The sequence below is a fragment of the Anas platyrhynchos genome, chromosome 3, assembly GCF_047663525.1.
Source record: "Anas platyrhynchos isolate ZD024472 breed Pekin duck chromosome 3, IASCAAS_PekinDuck_T2T, whole genome shotgun sequence".
Lineage (NCBI taxonomy): Eukaryota > Metazoa > Chordata > Aves > Anseriformes > Anatidae > Anas > Anas platyrhynchos.
In genome coordinates, this window is record NC_092589.1 from 62,123,819 (window position 1) to 62,148,751 (window position 24,933).

Below are 24,933 nucleotides of genomic sequence, written 5' to 3' on the forward strand. Positions count from 1 at the left end.
GTCATGGGACTTTGTAAAGTACTATCTTCTTGCAAGGAAGTGCCTTTACTAATACACTGTGGGGAAAAAATATATTTTTTTTTCTTTTTGTTTGTTTGCATTAGATGAAAGAAGGAAATATACCTTTCCTTAACTGGTGGAGCAGGCAGGGAAAATGCCATACCACAATAGCACTTTTTGTTTCAGCATCAGTTACCTAATAGCTCAGAGCTTACAGAACACTTTCCCCTGCCCTACTGGGAGGATGGGCCATCGGGTTGGCTTCTTTCCCAGAAAGAAAGGAGCTAGCTCCCCATTCAGCAGTTGCAAAGGCAAGGAAGCTGCACCAGTCTGGAGTAGGGAGAAACCAATTTATCGTCCAAGTCAAGTTTTCAGGAAGAAATACTAAAGTACTACCACTGGAAAACTCTCTTACCCCACTTTTTTTCCCCTTTCTTTCACTCCCTCTCTTTCTCTCTCCCTCTCCTTTTTTTTTTTTTTTTCTTTTTTTTGACCGTTTGTTTTTTAAAAAATGAAGTTAAGTGTGTGGTCTGCTGTAGTCTTGTCAAATCAGCAGTATGCATCAGTGCAGCTGAATCTCCAAGTACTACTTCAGTGCCTCCCCACTATCTACAAAGTGGAAATCAGCTAGAAGATACTGAAAAACACTTACTGTTTTTATTTCAGTTATGGTCCCATGATCTCCCTCAGACTTGCTATAATCCCACCATTTTTAATTAGTTTTAAGTGTATTCTTTTTTAAATCTAAATATTCCTAGATATCATTGATCTATTTTTTCAGCAGAGAAACACAGTGAGATACAGGAAAAGAGACATGCTACTCACTGCTGTCTACATTTAGTCTTGTGATTCCCCAGCTCCACAGATACATCGTAAGGAAACATACCGAAAATGCTTTAGAGTTATCATTCGATATTTAAAGGAATAACAAGTTATCTCCTGTTATATGCATAAAATTCAGTGCCCCCTCAAAAAAAACGTGAATTATTTTCTTTCCTCCTGCTTTTCAAAACTAACCAGGGCCAAAAAATGCAAAGGAAAAAAAAAAAAAAAGTAAACTTTGAAGCTGAAATTTAAAGCAATGAAAGTCAGGAAGTTCAAAAGTTAACGTTCCTATGGCTGTGTTAACTTGGCCATGTTGCAAATACATCATGCAAATACTTCAAGTTATTTTGTTAAAGGCACATAGTACTGTGCCATAAAGCATAATAAAACATACTGTTTTCTTTTCATGTGGAAACCATCTTGTATCAACAGCAATACAGTGTCCAGTGCTAATGCTGATTTCTCTACCACAAGACAAGTACCTCTACCACAAGGGGCCTCCCCCTTCTGAAGATGCTGATGCTTCTTTGGGGTCCAGCTTTCTTTTAGCTCACCCAACAGTCTGCATGCTGACCTTCCAAGTAACAACAGCCAACTTCTCTCCTGAGATTTTTGCCTCACTGTAAAATAACACCTTTCTCCCACTAATATCAAAGAAAATCTGCATCGCTTTTCCATCCCTCATTTAGAGGAAATTTTAAAAAATGCCCTTTTCTTTCTACCTAGGAGCACTGCTATCCATGTGCCTTTCATGGGTGTAGCAAACATGGTCACACATCCATTAAATATTCATCTTCACTGCAGATGATGAAATACATATATGTAAAATTTCCTCTTTTAATAGAGAAGTCCTTCCAACCTTCCAACTTCAAACTTTTTTGGTTTGTTTGTTTTTGTTTTGTTTTGTATTTTTAACATACATATGGTTATGTGATAAGGTTAAAGGTGATGAGCTTCCAAAAATGTGCCTTAGTCTTGATCAACAATCTTCAGTTTCTTAGCTCTGCTGAGAGATGCACTCCCTGAACTTTGGTGAGCCTTGAGGAAGATCCATCTACACCACCACCAGCTTCACCCTCTACTCTATTTTAGAGGTGAATATACATCATCTGCATTCTTCATCTCAAAGCTAAAGGGGCTCTAAAGACAAGGATTGTGGATTTGAACTATATTCAGAAAGTTCTTGGAATGTAGTTTAGAGGAAAAAAAGACAGACCTAGTGTGTTTGCAATACTGTGATGTGAACTTTGTGCTAATTACTTTTCTAGCATCAAAGTCTTCATTAATGTCTAGCCAATTTAAGAATAAATGAATCAACGACTCAAATCACTCTCTGATAGAATGGCATTGAATAGTTTGGGTCCACTGAAAGCTTAATATATGGAATTGGCCACACAACAACTTTGTTCATTAATGATAGAAAGGACATTCCTAGGTTGACTTGAATGACTCAATTCTATGTGGTAGATAAAAGCTGTCTTGAGTGTAGTCACTCATTCACCATTATCACTTTTCGTCCTGCTCAGATAAACTTTTGCTTCACAGTTGGTCTTATCCCAGGCTTTGGGGTCCTATAGCTACGGCAAATACAGCCAGATGTAAAGGTAGGGGATCAGTATATTATCTGTGTCTGGCAGTACAACACAAGTTTTGTGACCAGCCCAGTACATACATGTCATACAGAATCAGAAGAAGTACTGATCCATGTAGATGTGCTCATGGAAAGTAGAAAAACTAGTGATGAATCACAGCTTTTCATTACAATTTTTAATCCATTTATTAAAAAGGACTCAAGTCACTTTGTCTTCTGGATCCCTCCTCATCTCTCAGGAGAGAAAATGATTTTGAGCAGATAGTGTTGTATGTGATAGAGAACGAGAAAGACAGGAAGGTGTAACTGTTATTCACAGACCAAAAAAGATCATCTAACTTTTCAGTTAAAGCTCATTTTCACATCCTGACTTGAACTCAGACTGTAAATGGTCTAAAATATCAACGTGAATTAAATTATCTTGTAACTGGCCATTGGGTAGTTTTGCTGTAGTCAGGCTCAGGAAGTAGGAGTCTTGACTACGTCTACAGGAAAGGATCACTCCAGACTCTTGACAGAAAAAAAAAAAAAAAAAAAAAAAAGGAAAAAAAGGAAAAATTCCTGCTCTGAAAGGTGAATATTTTTGCCAGAAAGGATGACAGTTGTTAACTACTCTCCTTCACAACCCTCAAAGGCAGGAAAATTTCTATGTTGAGTATACGTACTAGGATTTAGGAATGCAACAGGCAGTGACTAACTGCCCTAATTGCAGGAAATGATATGCTCCTGCCTATATTCACAAGGCACCATTGGTGCCTTCTTCTCATTTCAACAGCTCTGTGGGTAACAGAAATAGCTAATTGAGGCTATGTTGTATAAAGTCCTTTAGCAAAGGGCATTTGCTGAACTAGAGTTGTCAAAGCTTGGGGCAAACCCACAAAGATTTAAGCATAAGTCTAAATAAGAACATGATGGTTAGGCTCATTATCCACAGAAAAACAATTTAGAATAAAGAAGGTAAGCATGTGAATATGCCTTTGTAGGATGGGGGAAGGGGAGCTAAATTAATGCCAAACAGCAACAGGTGGATAGAGTGAGTAGACAGGTTGGAGGGAGGACAATCACGGTAATATGAGCAGGTAATATGAACGCGATCTTAGCTCAGCACCTGCCTACCCATTATCAGCTAGCAGTGTCCTGTAGGCATTCTGGAAGATGGGAGATAAATGGAGACCAAGCTAAAACAGTATTCAAATAAAAATAATAAACAAACAAAAAATAAAAGCAAAAGCTGCCCTCCTATTCTATTCTTATTAGTGTTAGATCAGAGATATTCAGTTGTAAGTATCTGTCTTTTCAACAGGAACTATCTATGAATCTGAACATGAATAGATAATTTGGTCTAGGAAAATAGTCCAAGGTAAAGTCATCAGCTAATTGTACAATGCCAGTATTTTCTGTACCTTGCACAGAAGCTATTCCAATTAAAAAGATGTACTTAGAATATATACGACATTACAAATCACAAACAAAAGTGGATTCAAGACTGGAAAAAATAATATGGAAGAGAAGGTAATGAACTTTTAGGCATCATATTCCACCTTGAAAATTACCAAGTAAACTTCCAGTACATATACAGTAAACAGCTGTCTTTTTTCTTCAGTACCATACATTTCTGTTCTTCCTCATTACTGACACTAATTTGCTTAGTATTGTAGAAATAATTTCTAGCAGCTGTTGTAACATTAATAAACTACATCAGATAACCAAAGACTGTGGAACCTACTTCCATTAAAGTATGAATGCAAAAAATTCTCTGTAGCTCAAACTACTTGCTGGTCAAAATAAGATAATCAGTTCTTTATGGTCCATATGTTGTCTAACTCATGAAGAAATAATTTGTTAGCAGAAAGATAAAGTAACACACAACACTGCAGTATAAAATTTCACAAACAAGTGGACATAATCAAAAGACATATTCACATGCATTTGTATCATGCAACAGAATGTAGTTAGTTTCTGGTTAGTTTCCAGTGTCTCCAGAACACTTCCATAAAAGCATTGTCTAAAACACTTTAAGAAAATGCTGCTAAAAACAAGTCTTTTTTTTTAAAGGGTGGAGAAGCAAGAATAATAATTTACCTGAGGCAAACTACAGATAGAGGAATTTCTAATAAGTGCATAAGAAAATATAATACATGCAATGTACATCTAGTTACTCTACTCTTGCAAGTAACATAGAAGAAAAATACTATTTAGTGAGACTACATTTATATATGTATATGGCATGTGAATATATATATAAAATTTACATTTAATTTTTAAAATATTAATGAACAAGTGAACTCCAGGTACATTTACAACACAACACCTGCTAAAAATATTATAACTATCACAGTTAAAATGACATCCAGAGAAAATAATCACAGAAGAATAAATGTTTCATTTTATTTATAAAGAGGAATGCAATGTGTTTGCTTTTACAGTAGTAACAACAACAGCCACAATTATAATGCATGTCAAAAACTCTAACCATTCTTTCTTTTCCTTTTGCTTTATGCTATAGTTCTTAACACTAGCCAGCATAGCTGTATTTATAGTATAAAGAATGTAAAAAAAACTCAGGCCATAATCTAATAATATATTTTTCATTATTAGTCAACAGGGACAACATCAGAGGTAATATAGCTCTTAAAATGCCACAGAAATAATCACAAGATGCCTTGATAGATCATATTTCACTTCATATATAAGCCATTTTTGCCTCATTTTTCAGGTTTGAAAGTTTGACTGGTTCATACCACTATATACTACTTTACACTAGCATACCCAAAACATTTTTCAGATTTTTCATTATACTGCTATTTTAAAATGTGTATTTTACTTTAAAAATAAATGCTTTATAAATAGAAATAGTAAGATCAGCTTTCCAGAAGCAATTAATTGTTTTGTGGTTGTTTTTTTTTGTGTGTTTTAATTTTTTTTTCCAAATTCATACAACTTTGCTATATTCTTTATATTCATTACATTAAATATAAAATTCACCAACAGGCAAGTAGTTGGAATAAGGCATTCCTCCAATTTATTTTGGATGGCTTTATACACATCTCAAGCCTTAAATGAAAACCTCTTTTGTTTAGGAGAATATAACAAGCAAGATTCTTTAAACTCTGAAAGCATTCAAAGCAAAAGCAGGAGAGAGATTAACAGCAAAGGATAAATTTCATATACCAAGGTCAACTGTTAGAAATGACAATAAAGTATATTGCAGAGCATCTGCCATATACTCTCTCCCATATCCTTTCCAGGCATATTCAGTGGAAAGGGTATGTATGTTTGCCCCTTTTTCAAACAAACAAGCAAGTGTCCTTTGTCTCCTGCCTGAACGTGCCAAGGCTTCTGCATCTTTTGACTCCCCCTTCCCTTCTCTCCTGCCTCCCTAACCTGTGATACTGGAATGTTTTGGCCACAAGGTTAAGAAAGATTCCCCCCATTCATCACAACCTGCCAAGCACAACAGGGTCACAGTCCCAGCCACAGTCCTGCCGCTTCGCTAATCTGGCCTCAGCGCAGGCATGAAACTTCAAAGATCTTTTGCCACAGGCAAAAATTAGTCCTTATTTGCTTTAAAATCCGAGTATCAATCAAGTTAAACTGTGCTTCAGTGGAGCGAACACTCTGGGCGCTCAGAGGAGTGCATACATTTGGTGCTCAGTTCTGACTCTAATTGAATGCAGAGCTCACCTGGACCAGCAGCACAAATACTTCAAGTGCCACAAAAACTTAACCGCGAGATATTATTATCCAAATTATTATATTGGGTACTATTATCCAAAAAGCAACCCCCGGTAAAAAGAACTGTTCAAACATGCATGCAAGTACACGAGAATACATATTTTTGTGTGTAAATAAATATAATACATACAGAATCTCTGTTCATGTGAAACCACTTCAAATTATTTTCCCTTCCAAACTTTTTATTATCAGTTATACCAGATGATCAGCCAGAGTTATATAATTGTAAAGCTCAGTTAATGACCTTTAAATATTCCTGAAATGAATTTTGAAAAACAATTACAGATTTACCATGAGAACACACAGAGAACTTTGGTTTAATATTTAGTAATCAAATCTTCAATTAACTATAGCTAAAATAATAGTATATTCTACTATTCTGGGATAATGCCTATGACTGTTCAATCCAATACAAACAATAGAATAATTACGCTTTTAAATCAATCCAGGTTTTTCAATATATATTTTAACTGCATTCTTTTGGAGATAAAAAGGGATTTGTTTAAAATGAGCTGTTTAAAAACCTTCACATTTTCTTCAGATATAACTTATAACTGATTATTGTTTAATTGTGTATTAACTCAGGGCAATGAATAAACACTGAATTAAGTTGAGAAATAAACTGCATATGATACTCAAATATTATATTTCCTGTTAAGCCATTAGAGATATACAAATTTTTGGATTTTTCCAACAGAGTAATTGAAAATAGAGTTCATAAAATAAAACACAAAAATAAGTAGAACATTAACCAGAACATTAAAATCTACAAACAGTTCACATATCTTTTACAGATAAATATAATACAGCCATGCTGTCTTTAATTTTAATACTGAAATGATGTATTATGTTAAAACTTTAACCATTCCTAAATTAACATTTACCAAATCAATTTTAAAAGTCAAAGATTAAAACTAAATAAAGTGCTAAGTATTTCCTAGATTATCCCAAAGTACACATAACTTTAATAAAATTTAAGTATAGCTACTTGCAAACAGAAAACAAAAGACTTAAAAAATATGTAATAATGCAAATAAGAGACAGATAGTATGTAGCGTGTTTTTCTTATATTTCCTCTATTTTACAGTATCTTCAGACATTTTTATCAAATCCTAAATTTTGTAAATCTAAGCTTACAAATTAACATGAACTTCCAATTTTTTGTAGCAGATGAATTAGCTTTCCTGTATACACACTCAAATGTGCATATACATGCTTGCATGATCATACAAACAAACAAACAAACAAACATTTCCCCAAAGCCAAATTCAAGTTCTTTTGCTTCAGCTACATGGCTGATGCTACTTGATCCACTATAGCATTTAACAAGTTACATTACACAGTTCAATAAATTCAAAATTATGTTGGAAAAATCCTTTGGTGAGAACTGTTTTTCATTCAGGAATTTAAAGTGTTTCTTGCTTTATGTATCTTTTCAGAATTTACATTTGATTTATGTTAGCAGATAAAGACATTACAATGGCAAAAAAAGGTGGTGAGACAGTTAAAAGCTCCTTAGCTGAAATGTATTTCAGAAAAGAGTGAGCAGTCCAAGAAAAGAAACATGTAATTGGATACTGCTACTTGCTGCTCACCAGACCCCAGAAACAAAATCGAAGAACTTATTGGCTGTAATAATTTATCATACCTTTCTTCAAACAGGTTCCCTAAACATTACAGTTCCCTATAGCAGTAAATCAGTTTTTACAGACAGACCAAACCAGGCTGCCCTTTCTCCTCTATCGCGTTGTTTGCTTTCCTAGGACAACGAAATGCTGCTCCCGGTGCAAGCCCCCTCTGAGTCTCCCTGAATGGAGCAGGCGTTTCGGCAGCTGGGTGGTTGTTGCCAGCTCACGTCGTGGCCCCCTGTGCACAGCACGGCAGCAGCATCGCTGTGCCTGCCTGCTACACTGGCTCAAAGGCAGAAAAAAGCATTCGGGTGCAACAGCAACGCATGCTCCCACGCTCCCTGGTCAAGGAAATTTTTAATCAGAGTTTTCAGAAAAAATGAGCTATGGAAATGAGCAAAAGCCATTTAAAACTTTGAAACAGTCACAGTGCTCAAATATAAAGACACAGTGCCAACTGGCACATAATGCTACAGAGATATAAAGCATGCTTTAAGGGTGCATTATTTATTCCAAACTAATGCCTAACCGAGTTAGAAATGGACTAAATGGACTGAAATATAGTAGTAAATTAAAATCTCTATTTGCTTCCACAGTTTTTTTTTTAATTTAGGGCTAACTAATTTCAACTCTGCTTGTCTAGGCACCTGTCTCAGCATACTAGCCTTTAAGTGTCTCTTACAATGATGAGTAGCCCAAACAACAAACTGCCTAAAGATTTGACAAAATGTGTCACTCACAGCGTACTACAGAATAACACCCTTCATTTCTTACAGTACTTAACAAGTTTACCTCCTGTAGTAATAAAGGGTTGCTCCCAAAAGAGGAAAGTACTTGAGGGATTCAGACAAATGACTACCTAAATTACTGTACACCACAACCACTATTAACAAATATGTTGTTCTAAAACAAGTTTGAAACTGCTACTATAGAAATGAAAACAAAAACTAATTTTCAGAATAAATCCAGCCGCACAATTAACACCCACTTATATTTCCCATTGTATCACTGAACAATTGCATCAGTATCGCAAATGGAAATTCGTCATAACCTTACCTCATTTATCTCTGAAGAACAGAACCAAATTCCCCAAATGTGTGAAGTAACCAGGACACACACAAAATAAAAGAGTGTCTGTGATGTTCAGCACTAATGAACTTCCGCTGTTCAGCAGCTAAGGTGTTCAGACAGATTTTCCAGACAAAAACCTTATCCACCGGCCGCTACAACTTTCTAAACTCAGAAATACTGAAGACACTTTGTTCTTCCCTGAACTGTCAGACCGAGCCTCGCGCAGTCAGATTACTTAAGTTAACTAAGAGGAGATCTGGATAGTAAACACGCTTGGCTCTGTCCAATGGCTTTCCACACCCTTCTGTTTATAGTAAGATGACTTGCATTCAGAGGTCACCCCATCAACAGCTCCTGTCTTTCAGTGGGTATCTAATGTGCTGCATTTATCCCAAGGCTCTTTTAATGAAACCACCTTCCCAGTCCCTGCTTGCCTGCTGTCGTTACGACACATCTGCTCCTTATTGTACCAAGTCCCATTAAGTGTTAAAATAAGGAGACCTACCTGGGCATATATCCTGCAAGTAATACAGACATTTATGAGTGCTAACCTTGTCTGTGTATATTCACATAATAAAGTCTTTTTTAAGATCAAAGAAAGAATTTTGCAGGTAACATTCATCTTGTGAATAAAAGAAATTCAGGAGGGAGGAAGATGGATGCCATGGTTTAATCTGGACTTTAAAACTTTTACAAATACTCCTCCAAAGGATAATGCCTGTGCCTGTGCCAGATAATATTTACTTGAATATGTTAACATGCTGGAAACAAGAGATGAGGAGTGTCCTCGAGCTCTGCTGCAAAACGACACACAGCCAAAGAAAACAAGGGTCAAGTGCCAGGACCCCAGTGCAAACACCAAGTCAATTCTATGCTGAAAGAATACAGGGAACTGATTGCTCTTACAAAACACAGTAAATATGCAGCAGCATACAGACCACTAGCTCTCATTTTTGATGCATGCAATATGCTACTGGTTACTAGTGTTCTGCAATCCAGCTGGCAACTGTTACTTTCTTCATACAACACTGCAAACCAAAAAGGCAAAACCCAAACTTACATTTCTTTACTGTACTGGAAATTACTCATCACAACAGCTGTATCTAAATAAACTGTATCTTAAAATGGGAACAAGAACATGGTGTTTAGCATTTTTCTTTGTAAGTCCAACGCCCCATAAAAATAAGAATTGAGAACCACTTCCAAATTTCTACTGGTACTTTGTTCTTCACTTCTTAGCCATAGGGCAACATCAAAAATCAGCCTTGTTTCATGGGGAGATATGGAACTGAAGATGGCACTCTCTCCCCACACAAACCCAACCTGACTGCTGCTCAGAAACGTTCTTTGAGTGAAAGTTACACCTGCAGCACATTTTCGGCACCAGTTTTTGTCACCACTACAACATCGAAATGACAGATAGCAGCTTGGCTCTGTTAAAGCTAATAAAACATGATTGATGAACTGGGCTAGAAAGCTACGTCAGTTCAGATTAGGATATTTGTGCCATCATTTGACAGGTCCCACACTTTATTATTAGAATGGACTGTCAGGACTTTAAGAGCCACTAATAAATACATCCATCCAGATCCCTCGATGCCTTTTTTGTACCTAAATCTATTTAGGCACTTTAAGTGAAAAAGATTTTTAATTGGAAGTTTTGCTTAATTTTTATAAAATACTTGTGCTTACAAATACCATATACGTCCTTAAACAGGTGCCTGTCAGCTGCTATTATCTCATGGTCTGAAAGTCCAAGTAATCCTCATTTTATTGCATTATGTGGTATAATAAAGCCCATCTCTTTGACAATGAAAACCCACTGAAGCATACATAAAGAATTGGGGAGAGCATAATCAGCTTTCAGATGTTGTTTTTGACATTAGCATTGGGCATAACCTCATTCTTAACTGCTGAAACAACTAATATGTCAGATGTTAAAGTTTACTAATGCAAGACTGCAAACAAGCAATTGCTTATTTCACCATCAAAAAGGGAAACAAAGGAAAAAGCAATCATGGAAAATGCTGCCAAGGAAAGATTGGAAGCCATGGGACAGATATAAACAATGAATTCTGCCACTGAAAACCTTGGACACTGCTCTACAAACTGCAGAGTCATCACAGTAGTAGATGAGGAATAAAATGTGCCTCTTCTACCAGGCATCAAGGCAGAGGAAGTGCAGCCTGGTTGTGGATTCCCCAAGTATTTCAGGAGCATGCCCTCACCCCCTTCATACACCTCTGTACACAGGAGGTCTTCAGACAGTGGCTTCAGAGCAGAGGAGGCTCACTTGCCCCACAGCCCCACTACTTCACCTGTCTTCCTAAACTTCCCCATCTCCTGCCACAGACCAACACTTCTCTGATCCCAGGAAGTCAAGGACCAAGGAAATGATCATCAGTCTTCCTCTTTTTCCCAATAATGCAAGATAGTTCTGTCATTTCACCGGCCTGTGTGCCTGATGCCAAACTATAGTCTTAAACACTTTCAACAGTAATGATAGTTTATCGCATTAAAGAATGAACACAGTGGTGGTGACAAAAGATATAAAATACATCAAAGCCATAATTCTGTGCACATAGCGATACTGTCAAAAGATGATCAGAGAAAAATCATTACATGTACAGCAAGATATTCTTTCTTTGATAGCCAGGGAAACCACTGTCCCAGCATCTCTGTGACTAATGAGTGACACCATTCACAAATTGAGATCACCGAGGGGGGAGCAGTTTTCTATGGACACATAAATGGGGAGTTTCTTTGAGCCTTTACACCACCATTCTAAGGACACAAATATAAAAGAGAGGAACATTAAGCAAGAGTATTGCAGAATTAGAGAATTAAAAAAAAAAAAAGTATTAATTTGAAAAAACGTGAAAGCATGAAATGTTAAGTATTTTGAATTTCTCAATTAGTTCTGAAACTGAATGTGTTTGGTTTAGGGTCGCAGTAATGAAAATTGCTTCAGATATAATTTGGAATTCTCTTCTCAGTGATGTTTCTTATTCTGTAGTTTGCTTTGTACATTGCTGTTCACTGCTTGCCAGCAACAGAGAGAATACCAAAGCAAAAGCCAGTGCTTCTTTACCTTTTACATAGTCACAAATTAAAAACCTGTTCAGGACTAAATAAGTTTCAGGTACTGTTACATCCACGTCTTTCCAAACCAATACAAATATCAGGGGAGGTAAGAAAGATTTCTCTACTACTTTTTTCTCCTTTTTCCTCTAGGTGGAGAAATTGGAGAAAAGGAAAATGCTTCATTTATATAATCAGTAATCACTTATTCAGATACTGATGGGAACATATGGTTCCCTTGAATGCAATTTTGCAGTTGCTTTTTTTTAAAACTATTCCTTCAGATTTCATCATATGATATGTGCAGTACTTCTCAAGATACTTTAGAGGGAAAAACACACAACAGCAGCAAATTTTGTTGCTGTAGAGCAAGCTTCTCTAATGCATTTTGAGAGCCATCACTACTATTCCACATTTTGAATCAGTACGTTTTTTGAGCAATACAGTGATACAACTGATGACAAATGAATGCAAGGAGAGCACTTTTTGAGAAAGGGCTGCTTATGAGATTTTGGTTTGGTCAACAGTTTCACAATTAGAGATCAAATTCAATGCCAAATAAATATTTTAGTGGACTCTGATCTTGCATTCAAAGAGGGTTTGAAGGTGCTTTGATCACGAGAACTGTGCAAGGCAGTGACTTCGATCCCCCTCAGGGCCTCTTTACATTTCCCTGGCTGTGGGACTGAGTCTCAATAGGTCATGACAGGCCCTAGGGGTATGAACCTCTAGCCAGGCTGGTCTAATGGTGCCTCAAACCAGCCCAATTGTGTCAAAAAAACTAGCTCAACCGCTTTTAACTTCTTTGTTTGTTCCTCTTGTTAGCTACAAACTGTTGGAAAAAATAAATTCCCAGGTCTAAACTGCCATGCTTTTTCAATAAATTTTAATTAAATTTACATTTATAAACCCCTCTCAGATGCATTTGTCACCTCTGATCTATTTGGTTTTTTTGTTTGTTTGTTTTGTTCAAAATGTTTCTGTTGCAGTTCCACAACAGCTGATAGACCTTATAGGAGGCCAAACTATCCTTTGAATTACATGTCAAAATTGCCTCCTACCTGCTCCAGGGCTTGTTTGTAAAAGCAAGGGAGATAAATAAAATCATCACTATTTTAACAGTTCTGTCGATACTGTATTTGTCTAGTTACAACTAAAGCTCTGTTACATTCTACCTGGACACTTAACATCTTGCAACTCATGGCGGAAAGTTCAGTTTCATCACCATCCCTGTCACTTTTCCTCACTTTATTCCTCTCAGCCTTGCAGAAAGTGGCTTCTCTGTGATTCTGTGATTCTCAGGTACGGAGAACAAAACAACAAATGTCAAGATATCTCTGGCTGGATGTCAAGATATGCACTTTTTTCATTACCGCACTTTTTTCATTATTGACATGAGCTATCTAAATTACTGAATTCGAAGTAGAAATAGATATAGCAGTACATCAAATTTACAGTGATAATGAAAAAGTTTACAAACAACAAATGAACCATAAATATTTGAAAATACATTCCCAAAAGAGCTTAAAAAATCACTAAAAATTGCTTGGTTTTTTCTGTATTCACATTTTCCAATTTATTTGTACACTCTTACATGTAACTTTGTAAAATACAAGTATATATCTTCATGTCTTTAACTTGAAATACTAAGCCTTTGATACTAAGCCTTTAACTCAAAACATTAATATAAATACAACAAAATTGTCAAAACTGGAAACCGTATTTTTTTCTCAGCCTCTCCATCTCATTTTTTTCCATTGATCTCCTCCATGAAATTTTGTCTAAAAGTACTTACCTACATCTTAATCTCAGGGGGCATTTTAAGAGAATCTGATATTAATTCTGATTTAAAACAAAGTAACTTGAAATAAAAATTTTTAAAACAAGAAAAATCCTGAACATTTCAAAGTATACATTAAGTTCAAGGGACAAATTATATGAAAAGAGTTTTCATATAATTTCTCCTAAAGGGAAGTTGTCATGTAACACTTTACCTAAGGCCTTAAAGGTAAAAACAATTTTTTAAATGTCAAAAAAATTGTCACCGCATTTTCTAGGGCCCCAATCAAGATCAGTGCCAGGCATACAAACTGAAAGTTTAAAATCTATTTTTTTCTTATGGCTCTGCAGAGTCTACTCTAGTATAATCTTCAAAGTTTATTTTATGACCAAATGAAAAGTTTATTTAAATAAGTACAGGAGAGAACTACAGTTACGTGAAAGTTGGGAAGAAGATTTTAAATTTTTAAAGCAGATCCTGAAAGCTGCAAGGGAAATAAAGAGGCTGAATTGTTGATACTTTTTTGACTTGAACTTCTGATTAACAGACCACAATTTCTATCATTTTCACCATTATGACTTCAAAGACACTTCTTAAGAGTGTTTGTTAGTATTTTACTGCTCTTAGTCAGGCCTCAGTCTAAGTAATATCTAGTCTGAGTAGACGAAATGCTATCCATTTTTCTATATTTTTTTTTCTCCAGATGTTTTTCACTGCTTGTACTGAGCATTTTTTTAGCTATTGCCCTGCTCCTGCAAGCTCTCCTTCCTCTTCCCCCTCACTCCTCATACACGTGGCTGTTTTATTGTACATGCTCAGAAATAATGTTTTGAGGAATGGTATGATATATTTTTCAAATAAAACAAGGGCTCTATCCTTGCTTTAACATACTGTTTATTTTGAAAGCTGACTGGCACCTTCATAATTGCATAGGCCTCCTCACCAGAAAGCTAGAGCAATACCAAGCCCAAGATAACTAAAGCAGGGATTCCTAAACTGCGGTATGCAAACCACTTCAAGGCGGTGCTCTTGTTCTGGGGCAGGCAAAAGCAGGAACAGCAGCAACAGTGCCTGACCTTTCTGGGCACAGTGCTAGGATTCACACTGTTTATTTGTGCCTGGAGCAAAGCCTGATGTGGTAAGGGAAGTGCTTTTTACATGAGGGAAAAGATGGTGTTTAGCTTCTGACTTGGGAGACACGGGAATTAAGGAATGGCTGACTCACCCTGAAAAAGACTGTCCATAAATGACTATTTTCTAGCAAGTAAGCTCTTTCAGGTATCTAATGGTTCAACAAAAGCAGTGTTTTAACTGATATCACCTCCTTTACTAAGATTCATACAGAAGTATGGAACAAAAAGTTAGTGTTTTTTTTTTTTTAATATGAAATTTCAATGCAACCTGATAAATTTATATATGCATTAAAGTAAACCAATACAAATAAGGTACTACAAAAGAAAAATAAATTATAAAAGCTTGTGCAGTATTCCACTAAACAAAACTAAATAAAAGCTCTGTTTGGGACATGAATGAAGTTTGTCTTTCATTTGTTGACAAAATCCAGCCACATTACAAAGAAATGCTTTTAATTTAATGAAAAAGCGATCCTCTAGTAAAACTTAATGGAATACATGAGTTACATAGATTATTACAGGGAAAATTCTTGGTCTTCATGTCTAGGTGTGATTATTCCAGAAAGACACCCAGCCTAGCTGGGTCAGTTAACCTTTTAATATCCTTTAAAAGTTTGAATAAAATCTAAATTAATAGAAATTATTTCTAGTACAAAAATTTTACAGCTCTTTCCATATAACTACATTTAAGGTTGAAGTCATCAATGTGTTAATAAAAAACCCGTACTCTGAAAGTTCTGCTGAGCCATGCTGCTGATTCTTTACAGATGACACTAACTGTTGGGCACCTTAGTATTCCATAGTTTTAAACTGTGCATGCATTGCTAAAATCATCCCTTAGAAACACAATTCTAATGATAGTACAGTATAATTAGCTAATTAATTTCTTATTATTTTCTTTCTTTAGGGTAAGATGTCCATGTTTTTCCCATAATACTTTCATAAGGTTTGTATCAAACACAGTGCTGATAAATTCATTCCTTTGAATGTATATGCTCTTCTGTGTATCAAAGGAGAACTTGCACAGAAGTTTCCATTTTTTTCTTTGTTTGTGTTGGCAGCTTTACCAGTGGGAATTGCAAAGAATTTCACAGCCTGGCAAAGGGAGGAAGTGACATCTCTATATCCCCAAATTATCCAGCTTTCAGCAGCTTGCTCCTTTTTCTGCTGTGCTACACTATAGGCTTTTATTTCTTTTTCCTTCAGTGACAGCCTACTGCTTAAATAAAACACAATCCTCCCTCTTTGTAAATTTATTAAATACACCCTTTGCTTTAAATTACTGTATCCTGAAGTCTAAGTTCATTTTTAAGTCCTCTGCAACCCAGAAAAGATGTGGGGGCATATTATGCTCACTAGACAAGCTCAGCAGTTTGGTGTGGAATACACCACAATAACCAAGAGCACAATATGGCTTTTGGCTTCCACAGAGAGTTTTGTCAAAACACCCTTGTATTAAACTGATCACCTGCTAAAATCTACAAGCTTTTAAAATTTGTAAAATCACTTAAAATTCTGTACTGTTTTATATGCAAGAATCCTATAGTATTTTTCAAACATGCAGGTTTAAAAATAGAAATGCAATGCTATTAACGTCCATTTATGACAATACTCTCCTTTACTGCAGTGTTGATCTAAAATTATTCATGACATACTACCAAAATTTGGCCCTTCCTTTATCTTTTGCATGGTATTTCTATGTTATGAAGTTTTAATTCATTGAATTTTTTCCCTCATCTGACTTGCAATTCCACTACAGTCAATGGGGTTGCACTGTTGTGAGAGCAAAATTTGGATCAGGATATAGATTTCAACACTGCTCTACTCAAAAATATAGTATTTCAGAGGTTTTACCGCAACTTCAAAGGTGGATCATCTTACAAGTGACTAGTGCTGGAGAGCAAACATCCTCCATCATCATAACCAATTTTTCAGCATCAGCACAAGCATTTGGAAGAATAACTTGGATTAAAATCATGATCTCTGTTTCTGGACACAAGTACTATAACATAGACAAGTTGCTTCTACATGCTATTTAGATTTGCATATATAAATGAAGAATAAATATGTCATGAAATATGTCATGATTTATGATAATTTAGAAGCTTTAGTAAAATCGGGATACTGTTACTGTCATGAAACACAAAGTGCTTTGAAATGGTTAACAACAACAACAAATAATTTTAAAAATCTATAATGATGTTGTGTTTTGTTTTTACATCTATCAATTTATTTCTTCTCTAAAACACACCTCTAAAAAAATATATTACTGCCTAAACAAGGAACTTAGAATTCTGCTTCTACAGATAGCCTTTTGATAATTTCCAATAATTGAATAGTACTTTTTTCAAAATAGAGAATAAAATATAGAAGCTTCATTCTGTGGAGAATGAAATGAACTGAAATACACACCAAATGAAGGTATTTGAGGAAAACCTAGTTACTTTTGCAGGTGAACAAAACTTCTTTCCAAACTGGAAACCAAGAACCAAAGTCTAAAGGAACACAGACAAAAAACACGAATGGTATTTCCTTGTGGTACACCAAAACAATTTTTTCTCAGTTTTAAAGATAGCGTAGTGATTCTGGTCATTGGTAGAATACAGATATATAGATAAAGCTTTTTATTCTCTTTCAGACAGACACAACTGTAGTTTGCCAATTTTTAGAATACAAGAAAGCGTTTTGGAGATATACATTCAGGCAATGTATGTGTTTTTAAATACTGGTTTCTAAGCCAGTGAGAGTATTTGACACAAACTGTAAAAATGCTTATGCATATGTTTATTTCTTCACATGTGAATTGTTTCATTGGCTTTAATAAGATTATTCGGTGTGCAGTTAGGCATATGTGAAAATCACTACCTGAATCGAACTGGAACTGGAATATGGTTAAGCTTCCATCTGATACTTCACGTCTATTCTCTTTACCAGATTTGCAATTGTTTGCTGTTCTCAACAAAAAAAGACATCATGTGGTAATGTGTGTAATTAGAAATGAGACTTACACAGCACACATATTTCTAGAGAGATACAAATACATTGAGATATTATTGAAAAATGTATATAGTGCATAAAAACATTGCTCCAGAGATTTGAAACAACTCAAGCACACACATTCAAAATGAATCCACTAAAAATATCTTTGAGTTTAGCTAGAGTTCAAGGGAATATTAGAAAATACTAAGAAATCTTTGAAATATCTTCAGGTACAGAACAGAGAGAGGAAATATACGAGCTAGTAACTAAAATACCAAACTGAAGTAAAGCACAGTTACTTCACTACAAGCAAACTTCTATCATATATACAGAGTGCATGGCATTACTGGCTGCCAAAGCCATGTATGCAAGATTCATGCCGATTTGGCCCAAAAGAGTCACATCTGGACAGAGGCAGGGCCCAAGCAAATAGTACCCTGTTACTAAATATAGCTCTAGTTCTGCTTTCTGTCACTGCTGTGAGCGTCCAAGCACTGCATTAAAAGCACTGAAGAATTAAAGGCAGTTTCAAACCCATATTTTAAAAAATTAAATGAATGCATAACTGCCTGTGCAGAAGGATGGGTTAGAAAGAAAGGAAGTTACACCTGAAGTCCTTTTTACACAAGTATCTGCATGAGAGGGAAGTAGAGACAAATTGGCAGCAGAAGAGGGAATTATTTTTTTTCCCCCAGAGAGTGCTTGCACTCCAGAGCTGGCTAATAGCTCAGGATATCAACCGTGGTATCTTTGCCTTCAGTCTCTATTATAAATTAAATTACCAGATGAGATCTTTGTGTTGTACAGTATACAATGACATATTTTTGGAAGTGGGCATTGCTGATTATTTTAAAAGTAGATACAATCTCCCCACTGTACAGTGTAGTTATGGAATAACCTGCCATTACAAGGAGTTCAATTTTACCTTTATTCTCCATTGTTTTTTTTCCTGTGTGAAATATACATATTTATATCTGGACAAATCAAAACTAATTAATATTTAAGGATTATCTTATTTTTCATTACAAAAGAGTCATACAAAACTCAAGTTTTAGGCTCCACAATCTCTAGTGGCACTGAATTATAAACCTTTATTATGTGTTAGTAGGAAAATATTCCTTTTATGAGTTTGAAAAATATTTCAGTTTCTTTCAATACTCCCTAAATTGCAGCACTTGACTTACAGTCTCTGTCCTACTCATTACTGAGCATGCATTTCTACACTCACCTGTCAACTATATTAACCTCAGGCCATAAAGAAGGGTTCTGTTTTTGAATATCTTTATTAATTTCCATTTCTCTTATCTGAATTCCATAATTCTTCCAAATCCATAGAAGGTTGACAAACAGAATTTAATACAGAGGGCAGATTTCTCTCCCTTCTGCTGTGTGGCAGCACAGAAATACTGGAAGAGTCTCAACATCAGACACCTTAACATACATGTAGATTTTGTGTGAAGCCCCATTTTAGGGAACTACAACACAACTCTACTCCTCCTAGTTTTTCTGAATAGTTAACAAAGATTAACAGCCCAATTCAGGAACTTGTTTATCCCGGAGATGCTGCAGATCAAGACCCATTTCACTGTTCCAAAGGCCACATCTCTTCATTGGCTCACTTCTAGCTTGGGTTTCTTAATGGGGAAGTAGGTGGGGTGAACCTGAATTTGGGTTCCCTAAATATCTATGTAAATTTAGATGCCTGAAGCAGTGGTGCAGACTCTTTGATTATTGTATTTAAACAGATGATCAGTTTTGTAAGTTTAACCCAAGATTTTTCTACAGTTAAGAAACCTAACACTGGAGCCTTAAAGCTGACACTTCATTTCTTAGTTAAATGAAATCTAAACTTCTTGTTTCTATAAAAAGATTTACCATATAGACAAAAAGGGAGTGACAACCACAGATTGCTAGGTTAGTTTTGCAGTCTCGACACATTGTTTCAGAGTTGCTTATTGGGAAAGGAACACAAATATGACCTGGAAGTGCACCAAGTTTTAGAATAAATGAAGCAGATCAAAGATGAATTCTGGGGATACAAGTAGTTTGAAACAGCTATTATCTCAATGAAATACAGAAAATCATATATAAAACAGAGATGATGGAATGTTTCAGAAGAACATATGAACAAACAATTAAACCTTGAGAATTAGGAAAACATTAACTAATGTCTTTCATTTGATGCAGTCTGACAAGAGCTTTCCACTGCACACACACACACACACACACAAAAAAAAAAAAGTATTGCAGTATTGCTTTTTCTAATTATTTATCATAACCTCATCAGCTTAGCAGCACATGAAGCTATGGGCCCTTGAAGATGGGAGATGGAGTTTTTCACATCTCTATGATAAAATAGTACACATTCTTAGATTTCAGGGGGCTCAAGAAATCAGATGACTTGTTCTGCAAAATTATGTTAAGCATAAGCCATTTTCTGAGGGTTAGAAAGCAGATTCATGTATATCTATTTCAGCTCAAAGGAAAGTAAAACTGAGAATGAATATAAAGAGGAGTGCGAATAGTAAAAAAAGGAGAAAATTACTAGTAAAAAAATGTTATATTATGCAAGATTCTTAGAAGTTACCCATGAATTTGAGAAAAAAAAAATAGAGAGTGACTGAAAAAAAAAAATTGATAGGATACAGATAAAATTCACCAGCATTGAGAATAAATCAGGATAATCATTACAACATAAAACTGGCTAACAAGAAGCATCTTTTAGATTTTGTCTCAATGTTTAGGTTATACAAGGTTTGAAAGTTATTAAGTCATGAAGAGCTGACTCTTGTGATTTAGTGCACCTCCATCTTCAGGATGTTGGTTTAAAAAGCCTATCAGAATAAAACTGAAAATTCTGCTGAAGAAGAAAGGAGGCCTGATAACACTCATGAAAACTGTCCAAAGTGATGATGAATATGGTTTTCTGCAGAATTGTCTTGCTACAGAGAGAGCCACTTTCTTGACTCTAAGTGCTATTACAAAATCTTTAAAGACTCACAGAAATAATTAAATCTACCAAAACGATCCAAACAACTTGTATCATTCATATGAAAAACTGTTAGCATATATATGTCAACATATTAAATGATACACAGTTTAATATTAAAAAAGGGTTCACTTTGTTTTTCAAAACTTAAAAAACAAAAATCAAAACTTTTAAAAAAAAAAAAACACAACTTAAAGCAACTTAAGCATAATTTTAAAACATTTTTAAAATAGTACCCGTAATTAGGTCAGTAGACTGACAAAAAAAAAAACCCTCTGAAATTATTGAATTAACAGGATTATTTTTAAATTGTGTTAATGAATCTTTATTAAATATAAATGAGAATTTTTAATCTCAGACAAAAATAGAAAGAAAAACTTTTAAGTACAACTCCAGATTAAAAAGTTAAAGTTAAAAAGTTAAACTAATATTATTCAATTGTATTCTTTTACCATATACAATGGAGAAAATGTTGGCAATTGTTTTTCTCAGATAAACATTTTGTTTTCGCCTGCACAGAAATGAGTTTTCCAAGACACTGTTTCAGTTTTCTTTTTCTGTTCAGTTCTCTCTGTTCTTTCTGTTCAGTTTTCTTTCAAAACAAATCAAGTTTTTTAACTCTAACATAAAGGAACTCAAGAATTGAAAAAGCAGGACATTTTCACTTTTCCAAATCATAAATAACAAATCAAGTAAGAGAAGCAGAGCTCTACCAGTTACTATTTGAATTTTTTTGGTACAGAAAACATCAAAGGTGTCCATGTAGGAAGAAACCTAATTCTCAATTCAAACTCTTATTTATTTATTTATTTCAGAAATCAGTAGTTTCATTTATAACATCTTTCTGTAAAGAAAAAATCCTTTTGTACCTTTCCATACATTAATATATGCAGGTGGTATTGAAAATCTGTCCCAATATGATGACTAACAAGTCATCATATGTTCATTTTGTAATTGTGGCTAATAATTCTCTTGTATAAGAAATCCTTTAGTTGTACATTAAAATATTTGTTATGTATTCAAACTACTTAAGGTAGTTTTATTTCAATTAAATAAATTAAATTATGCTTATTCTGAAGTTGGGTGGAATTCTGATTTCCATTCAAACTGCAGGTTGATCTGAATAAGTTTAACTTTAAATTTTTATCAAGTAAAAAATGCAGTTTCCTTAGATCTAACAAAATATGAACTGAGATTCAGAAGCTGCTGAAGTCCATAAAATTACCTTAAAAGACTTCCCCAAATACTCATTTTTCAGATGCCATTCAGGACAAATCCATGTTTAATGATTAAACTGTCAATGACAATGAAGGTTTCTAAAGAAAAACAATTTTAAAATGGTAATAAACACAAACAAAGCAAGCAAGCAAGCAAACAAACAAACAAAAAAAAAGAAGATAAAAACTTTATCTTCTGGTAGTTTAAATGGGTAGTTTAAATTATGGTTAAAATAGTGATTAAAATCACATGGTTTTAAACCAGGCAACTCTGGGAAGTAGAAAGGCTTGGATTAATTCTAACAAGTTCATAGGCACTTATAGGCCAGACCCAGCATACTCTGAACTGTCTAGGACACGTTTCTCTGTTAGCTTGATTTTTAGTCTCTTGACTCTTGGGCTGTCAAAACAGGCCTTAAGAGCAAAGTGAGTGAGTCTAGAATTGTAAAACGGGGAAATTTATATCCACATTCATTCAAAAAATTTAAATTACATCCTTGTATGCATTATCTCTGAATTTGAATTATTTAAATATGTTTTAGCTTATAATGGCATTGTTAATAACTGATCAGTCAGGAGAGAGGCTAAACAGGAAACACAACTAAAAGGAGCATGCATTAATAAGTTAGTTACCCACTTTTATAGTAACTTACACCTTCTTCTGGCTCTTTGGTATGTAAATTAAATGACTGAAACCAATTTACATTCATACGTATACATCAGAAAGCGAGTGGATATCTAGATTGGCTGAACTTACAAATTCCAATTTCTTGGCAAGTTAGATATCTCATCTTAGATCTCCTTATCCATTTATACATTAGGAAATGTGGATAAACCCATTATAGAACAGACACAGACCCAATCAGATCAAAAGCAGATCAGTATGCAAGGGTGATAAGACTAATGAAAACATTGTTTCGAATGGGATACCTTAAACTCAGTGGGAACCAACTAGGACTTTTGAGCATGGAACAAAGTATAAAGAAATAAGTCCAAATGCACAGGGTTTATGTCCACTTACAAATTGTGGGGAGCAGACATTTCTCAGAAGTTAAGAAAAGGCTAAGTTAATGGCCTGGGGGTAGTTTTGACTTTGAGCCAATGCAATTAGGGTTCTGCAAATGATTATGGCTGTCCTGCCCAGAAGACCACCAGAATGTTCTACAGAGCTGTGCTCTTCCAAGTAGATCATGTCCAATTGGCCAAGGTTTAATTTTGCAATTTAACAATGATATTAAACATTTGTCCAGATCTCAACATATGCTTGCAGAAGGAATGGGATGGTATGTTAAATACATAAAGACTAGCCAGTATTACCCTCCATGCTCTCATCTATTGAATGCATCTGGGAGAAGCTGGACAGAACATGAAAATAAATCCACAAGTCAGTGAAACATTTCTCATTGAAAAATCTCATTGAAAGCTAAAAATGATTTGGATCAGTAGACAACTTTGCAAACACGTGGGTGTGTTTGCACACCCACCCTCAAAAACAGATTTCCTAACATCTGCCAGGCCACCATGCCAGAAGTGAATTTTCTCTCTTCTGACTGGATAGTAATACATGTATTTTTACTCATAGCTGTTGAACAAAATATTCTACATAAGCTTTGAATAATGAATCATTTGAACACATCCAAGTGTGCCTGTGTGTGAGAAATAGTGACTCCTCTTTGAATGTTTCCAGCCTGTGTTATAATATTCAACTCATTCCAGAGCCTACAGCAGTTACTTGGAAGACTCCTCTGTGCATCAGTGCACTTTGGATCAGCTCCTGGAGAACAAGTCCAAATTTAAGTTTGATTGCAATGTAGAGATATATGTAGGAATCCAACTAACGCAGGTCAGTAAACCTGACTGCTAATACACAGTGGAACATTTTGCTCTGCCACAGATTGTCCGGCAATTTAATAGAACACAGTGACAACAAGGGCTGACTGGCCAGCACTGGGGAATTCACAACACTGAGCTCAGTTGCTCAAAACCAACTGACACGTGTCCCTCTAGTAAGGCATGAGGTATTCAGTTCAAAGGTACATGAGGATCCCAAATGGATACCATCTGTGTTAGCATTGTGGGTCATGTCACTTTTCTGGAATTGAGGTAGGGACATGCAAATAAGTTTGGACAAAATCACCTTGCTCCAGTCAGGCTTATCAGGTCAGCACGGGCTACCCTTGCTTCTACAGAAGGCAAAAGCAAAGCTGAGAGGAACCTGTCGAGTTAGGGTGGGGAAAGGAACCAGGTCCTGTGAAAGTCTGAACCAAGACAGTTACAGAAGGACTGAAAACTAAGGGGAATTTCATTGCCAAGTAGCATGGGAGAAATGTATACCAGAAAGTAGGACATGCTCTATAAGTACATGTATGTCCTGTTATGTGCTTGGGAGATCACACCATGCTCAATAAGCTTCTCAGATAGGATCCCAGTTAAAGAATTTTTTTTACTGCCAAGAACTCATCTTCATTTTCTAACCCAACCTCAGGCAACAAGATACTAAGCTTGTGCATGATACTAAGCTTGTGCACAAATCAGGATATTAATTTCTGTGAAAGGCAAGAAGGGAAGCACCAACATCTTTTGTTTTGGTATTAGAGCTAATTATGTCCGTACTGCAGCAAATGGTGCTGGGGCATTTGCAAGTCTTTTCTTAAGAACATAAGGAGATCTGTTCAATATGACAGAAAGTGCAGTGAGACCAACATCCCACCTTCAGCAAAAGCTAATAGGGAAACAGTCAAGAAAATGTGTAAGAACAGGGAAATCACATAGTGATACTTTCCCAAAGAACTGTCTAATCCTCCAGCAACTGTTGGACTAACCAAGGGAATGTTGGCTAACAGTGGGATCTCTAAAAATTAACTGATTTCTTTTCAACAAGTAACTTTTTTCCATGACGACATC

General features: G+C 35.4%; 1 protein-coding gene across 23 annotated transcripts in view; it reads right to left on the bottom strand.

Annotated features, from left to right (window-relative positions):
* EYA4 (EYA transcriptional coactivator and phosphatase 4) overlaps positions 1-24,933 on the bottom strand; it is a 154,544-nt gene that overhangs the window by 79,201 nt on the left and 50,410 nt on the right. The window contains exon 1 of one of the 23 annotated variants that reach the window (XM_038176294.2): positions 8,836-9,094. The exons of 21 other annotated variants lie outside the window; for them this stretch is intronic. The gene's annotated coding sequence lies outside the window, so the exon portion shown is untranslated. Of the gene's footprint in view, positions 1-7,799; positions 8,100-8,835; positions 9,095-24,933 lie in introns of those variants that run through there. One more of the 23 variants, XM_072035990.1, reaches the window with a different exon arrangement.